Below are 7,214 nucleotides of genomic sequence, written 5' to 3' on the forward strand. Positions count from 1 at the left end.
TGCACTTAAAAGAATTCAAAACGCCAAGTGTGGCTGTTTTGAATGCTGTCATTTTTTTTAATCTGGCGCCAGACAGTACCCAGAAATGATGTCACTCATGACATCGCTTCCGGGTTTTTGCATGGAGACCCGAACAGAGCCAAATGTTGCTTTGATCGGGTCTTCGGTGGCCGTGCAGGCTGGTTGCCCGGGTCTCCCAGTGGGATGGGAGGCCCGGGCGAGCTGCAGAAGGCGGCGGGAGGGGGGGACTTCCCCTTCCGCTTCTTGTAATGCCAGCCGAGCGGCTTCTCAGCTGCATCGGTTGTCAATACAAGACAGCCGACTGTCGGCTATGGACACCGGTACTGGGGTGATGCCTCTAGCTGCAGGTATCACTCCAGTACAAGCACTTTCCTGAAATATCGGCAATATCTGTCACCTTGGTGGCCAATTCTGATATATCAGGGAAAGTGCATGTCGGCCCTAGATATAGCGGCTTTGCCGGTAGTCGGTCAATCCCTAAAACAGATGGATAATTCCAAATGTTATAATATTATGTACAACCCAATTCCAAAAAAGTTGGGACACTGTACACATTTTGAGTAAAAAAAGAATGGGCTAATTTACAAATCTCATAAACTTATATTTTATTCACAATATAATATAGATAGCATATCAAATGTTGAAAGTGAGATATTTTGAAATGTCATCCCAAATATTGGCTCGTTTTGGATTTCATGAGAGCTACACATTCCAAAAAAGTTGGGACAGGTAGCAATAAGAGGCCGGAAAAGTTAAATTTACATATAAGGAACAGCTGTAGGACCAATTTGCAACTTATTAGGTCAATTGGCAACATGATTGGGTATAAAAGAGCCTCTCAGAGTTGCAGTGTCTCTCAGAAGTCAAGATGGGCAGAGGATCCCAAATTCCCCCAATGCTGCGGCGAAAAATAGTGGAGCAATATCAGAAAGGAGTTTCTCAGAGAAAAAAATGCAAAGAGTATGAAGTTATCATCATCTACAGTGCATAATATCACCCAAAGATTCAGAGAATCTGGAAAAATCTCTGTGCGTAAGGGTCAAGGTACTGGATGCCCGTGATCTTTGGGCCCTTAGACGGCACTGCATCACATACAGGAATGCTACTGTAATGGAAATCACAACATGGGCTCAGGAATACTTCCAGAAAACATTGTCGGTGAACACAATCAACTGTGCCATTCGCCGTTGCTGGCTAAAACTCTATAGGCCAAAAAAGAAGCCATATCTAAACATGATCCAGAAGCGCAGGCATTTTCTCTGGGCCAAGGCTTCTTTAAAATGGATTTTGCAAAGTGGAAAACTGTTCTGTGGTCAGACGAATCAAAATTTGAAGTTCTTTTTGGAAAACTGTGATGCCATGTCATCCGGACTAAAGGGGACAAGGACAACCCAAGTTGTTATCAGCGCTCAGTTCAGAAGCCTGCATCTCTGATGGTATGGGGTTGCATAAGTGCGTGTGGCATGAGCAGCTTACACATTTGGAAAGGCACCATCAATGCTGAAAGGTATATCCAAGTTCTAGAAAAACATATGCTCCCATCCAGATGTCGTCTCTTTCAGGGAAGACCTTGCATTTTCCAACATGACAATGTCAGACCACATACTGCATCAATTACAACATCATGGCTGCATAGAAGAAGGATCTGGGTACTGAAATGGCCAGCCTGGAGTCCAGATCTTTCACACATAGAAAACAATTGGCGCATCATAAAGAGGAAGATGCGACAAAGAAGACCTAAGACTGTTGAGCAACTAGAAGCCTGTATTAGACAAGAATGGGACAACATTACTATTCCTAAACTTGAGCAACTTGTCTCCTCAGTCCCCAGACGTTTGCAGACTGTTATAAAAATAAGAGGGGATGCCACACAGTGGTAAACATGGCCTTGTCCCAACTTTATTGAGTTGTGTTGATGCCATGAAATTTAAAACCAACTTATTTTTCCCTTAAAATTATACATTTTCTCAGTTTAAACCTTTGATATGTCATCTATGTTGTATTCTGAATAAAATATTGAAATTTGAAACTTCCACATCATTGCATTCTGTTTTTATTCACAATTTGTACAGTGTCCCAACTTTTTTAGAATCAGGCTTGTACGTACCAGGTTTGATATATACCTTGTATCTAGATAAAGCAGTCCTCCTGAATAGGGATGATCGAACAGTTCGGGTCGACCATCGGTTCGACCAGAACATTGACTGTTCGAGGTTCGGCCAAATTCGGCAACCAGAACCGACCAAAATGCAATGGGACAGGAAATGGGCTTTAAAAGCCGTTGTTGGACCAGAACCATCAGTAAAAGCCAGTTGAGGGGGCAGGAGAATGCTAGGAATGTGATTGGAGTGACTAGGGGGTCCAGAGGCCAATCATTAGTGAATACGCCCCCCAGTATATAAGATAGCCCCGCCAAATTCCTAGCATTGTAGTACAGGGACGTGGAAGAGAGTGGAAGCAGTTCTGTTACTTCTGCTTCAAAGTGTCATTTAGCAATTATTAGTGTGAGGAAAGGGATATCTAGTGTAGTTAGGGTAATATTTTCCACTATAGTTAGCTTTAATAATCTAGTTTTTGTAGGGAAAGTGTTAAGTTTAAGGGGACCGTAGTGTAGTGTAGGGTTAACTGACTGTGATTGCTATGGCAGGGTGACAAAACCCTTCCATGTCAGGGTGACCGCTATAGAGAAAAGATTGTTTCTCTTAGTTTCTCACTTATAGAACAGCGATATGGCTTCTCACCTGTCAGCCTGCTTTTTGCTGCAGGCGTTTATAGGGCTTTTTTGAGGACATGTTTGGAGTCAGGCATGACATCACTTATATGTATTTATACACATACACACATATAGGAGTGATAGGAGCGGAGACATATGCCTGTTAATTATTTCATTAGCGCAAGCATAGTGTTCTGCTACTTTCACACCTATATATGTGTATGTGTATATATACATACATGTGTGTGTGTATATATACCCCTACACAGAAGTTCTGATGTTATGCCTGCCTCCAAAGACCCCCAAAAAATGCCCAAAAAAACGCTTGCTACAAAACCGGCAAGGTGTGAAAATAGCGGAGCCATATCCCTGTTCTATATTAATTCTAATACAAACAATCTTTTTTTTTCTGGTTCTGGACATGCTACAGAGCTGAAACTTCACAGGTACACTTTTTAGACCCCCCCCCCCCCCCCCAGACACTAAATCCAAAGAAATCTCATTTTTTTCCAATAATTTTTTCAATAATTGGCTCTCTATCAAAAATGACAATTTTTAAGAACTTTTTTTGTGTGATTAATAGTCCCTGGAGCATGACCCAGAACCCTAGGCACTTTTTAGGGGCATTTATTGGGTTTTAGGGCTTCAAAATTGTGTTTTTTGATTCCAGAAGTTCGGGTCCCATTGATTTCAATGGGGTTCTGAAATCCGAACCGAACTTTCAGGACATTCAGGTGTTCTGGTCGAACCGAACTTTTCAAAAATTCAATCATCCCTATTCCTGAAGAAGACTACAACTTTACTGGTCGAAACGACCAGTTTCCTTTGTAGTCTTTTAACAGTTGTTAAATAAAGCAATCTTTTTATACATACTTAAATTTGGTTGATACTTTTTGCTATCCTCTCTTCAGTCTATCATAAATGCTGCTGCCAGACTCATCTACCTTAGCAACTGCTCAGTGTCTGCCACCTCTCTCCCCCAATCCCTACACTAGCTTACGATCGCCCAGCTTAATAAATTCAAAATACTAACTAAAACCCATTACAGCCCAAAGCTACATCACTAATCTTGTCTCCAAATATCACTCAAACTGGGAACTCCTCTCAAGACCTCCTGCTCTCAAGCTCCCTTGTCTCCTCCTTCCTTGCTCATCTCCAGGACTTCTCCAGAGCCTCTCCCATCCACTGGAACTTTCTACCTCAATCTGTCCAGTTATCTCCTACTCTGGCTGCCTTCAGATGATCCCTGAAAACTCATCTCTTCAGGGAAGCCTAGTATGCCTCTGACTAATCATTTTTCACTTCCATCAGCATTCCCCACAGTTACATCCTTTTGTACCACTTGCCCCACCCTATTAGATTGTAAGCTCTTCTGAGCAGTGCCATGTTAACACTCTTGTATTGTATTGCTGTACTGTGCACTATATAAACCCTGTGTAATAATAATAAAATAAGGTATGAATGAGCCATTCATTTTGAATAGCTCAAATTGCACTGCATCCGCATGCTAAAGGTGCAGGCAGGTTATTTTTGTTCACATTGGAACCGTATTGCTTTGGTATTTGCAACCTGCTTTTGGGGGGTGTCATTAACTTTTTAGCAGATCACAAGAACACAGTGCGATTTTTATGCAGTGTGGAAAACACACAGGAATCGCTGCAATTCCAGTACAGCATCAGTGTGAACCAGGGCACAAGGTCAAAATTCTAAGTATTAAAGTCAGAAGTCAGAGATTAAATTTCAGTGAGCATTTTTTCGATCATACTCATTTTTATTTGATGTTTTTAGACCATCATTAAAAGACTCATATGCGGAAAGGCAGATTTTTTCCTACAACCTAATAAGGTAACTGAAGCTGTGCTTGAGTGTCATAGCAACCAAGATTGTTTATATGATTCACTACCTTATGTTTGCTGCTAAATCAAATTACCAGTCACTGGAGGAAATTATTACAACTAAAAAAAATGCTTTTCCTGCAACCTTTCCAAAACCTAAAGTATATCTAGTCTAGCAGAAGGAGCAGACTGCCAGTTTAAAAAGCCTCAGAATGTATTGCTGACTTGTGAAGGTGTCTGTGCAGTAGAAAGTGACTTGAGTGCAAGGGAAGAAAAAAGACTGTAAAGAAGGGACTCTTTGTAGGGTAAAATATAGGGGAAGAAAAAAAGACTATGAAGAAGGTATTTTTTTAATATTATCTCAAGTATGCCAAACAAAAATATGCACATTATAAAATATTTTATGTAAATGGAGATGAAAGTATACACGTATCTGTTACAATTTTAACTGCACACTGCAGCTTACCATAATGGATAGTGTCTATAGCATCTTCATGTTTTTACAGTGAGGAATTTATGCACTTCAATGTCTTCTTCTGATTCCTGTGCTGACAAGAAGCATGGTGATAGGAACAGTAAGCAGAGACAGAAAGGTGAATGAGCTCTTCACCTTGCTGCTTCGGCTTCACTATCCAGTCACTGGCTGGATGTGGTCCAGGACAACCTGGGCTCAGAAAAAGCAGGTTGAATGATGAATATCATTAGACTAAGGACATTTATTGGATAAAAAAAATAATGCAGGGGAAATCTCTAGACTAAATTTGAATATTGCAGGAACAGCTGGTTTTTGTTATTTTATCTTTTCACAGGATTTTCCTTTTTATCTTGTTTTTTTTTTTTGTTGGGGTTCTGCTTTAAATGCTCCTAGAAACACAGCTAAAGGACACTTTGGGGGCTTTATGTCTTTTATAGCTCCATGCCTCACAACCTTAAAACATGAGAAAGAATGACAGTTTGGCGAGGGGGGAGATACAGTATGCTGCAAGCACAGAATGCTATAATGAAAAATTGTGCTATATATTCCCTACATTTCCCCGTGCAATAGAAATGATAGTAGGAATAGTTTGGAATAAAAAAAAAAAGAAATGATAGTAAGAAGGCATGTTTCAAGCCCAGTTTGGTTGACAACCATTGTACCCTCCAAAGATACAGTGGAGTGAGTGAGTGAGTGAGTGAAGGAATCATAAGACAGGAAGTGTATTATATTTAGCATTACTTGGTAAAAATAACACTTGAAAACTAAAACTCATGAAGCCACTACAACTAAGCTTCAATATATAAAATTTTGTATAAAAAGAGAAGGTGTCTGAAGATAAAACCACATACACCCGCCCGACGCTGACGGTCTTCAATGTAAAACACTATTAGTGGTCTTAAAATAATCTTAAATAAATAAATATTTAAAATGTATTCAAGTTAAAATTGTGTATAGCATCTGTGTGTACACTAGCAGCCACTGTAAAATGATACAATATAAAAGATGTAAAAAATGCAAATCTCAGTGTTCCAGTCACAATGAAAGCATAAATCACATTCAGCGGCGCTTAACCACTTGCCGACTGCCGCACGACTATTTACATTGGCAGTCAGCCCCTCACAGGCAGAGCGACGTAGTACTACGTCGCTAGCCTGTGAGGGTCTAGGGAGCGAGGGCGTGCGCCCCCGGAGGTGCGGTCACGGACCCCCCCCCCCCCCGCGGGTGTGACCGGCGGACCCGATGTCCGCCGGTCACTCGGCGATCGTCGGTGCAGAGGGAGAAAGGCAGGCGGCTGATGTAAACAAGCCGCCTGTCATTCTCCCCTGTGTAGAAACAGTGATCATACGGTTCTACTATGTAGGACCGTTGATCACTGTTCCTACACCTCAAGCCACAGCCAATCACAAGAAGAAGGAAAATGATTTTGGGTGTATAGCGGGACTTTTGATATAGGGTGCTTGGTATGTGTGTGGTACAAGAGAAAAAAAGAAATATATATAAAAAAAAGTCAAAAGTTTATTAGGCGAAATGAAGGGAATTCATAAAATTGTATGCTGTAACAACAGGATACAAAAGACAATATATACAATATTGCAATTAAAAACATTTGCAGTAAACAGACATGTTTGCATATGTATCAAATTACAAGTGAATTACAGCTCCTACATTGGGATAGATGATAGATATCATATACCCTAGACTCATCCAGAAGGAGGTGTCTATGCAGGATAGCGATGAGACCCACAATATTAACCCGACATGTTTCACGGCCTTATAGCCGCTTCCTCAGGGGTATTTTTCTATGGGGTATCACTTTATAAATGATTCAATTCACAACACTAAAGTAGGGAAAAAACAGATAAAGAATATGTATATAGAAAAACATCATATATAACACACCATACAAAGTTATACACAAATCTATATATATTTTGTGCTTATTATTGGTATATCAAACTTGTCATAATAGCAGATATATTAAAACATCTATAGTCTCGCACCTGTCTGGTAAACCATCGAGCCCACAATGATAGAGGTCCTGGACCACAAGGTAGGGGGAAGACCCCCCCCCCCCCCCGGGGGGAACACGGGAGCTCAAACCAAAGAATCAAAGATAGCACTGCAATTAATGGATGTCACTGTCTGAAAATTAAGAGAAAATAAACCA

This window comes from Pelophylax lessonae, assembly GCF_965119305.1.
Source record: "Pelophylax lessonae genome assembly, chromosome: 5".
NCBI lineage: Eukaryota > Metazoa > Chordata > Amphibia > Anura > Ranidae > Pelophylax > Pelophylax lessonae.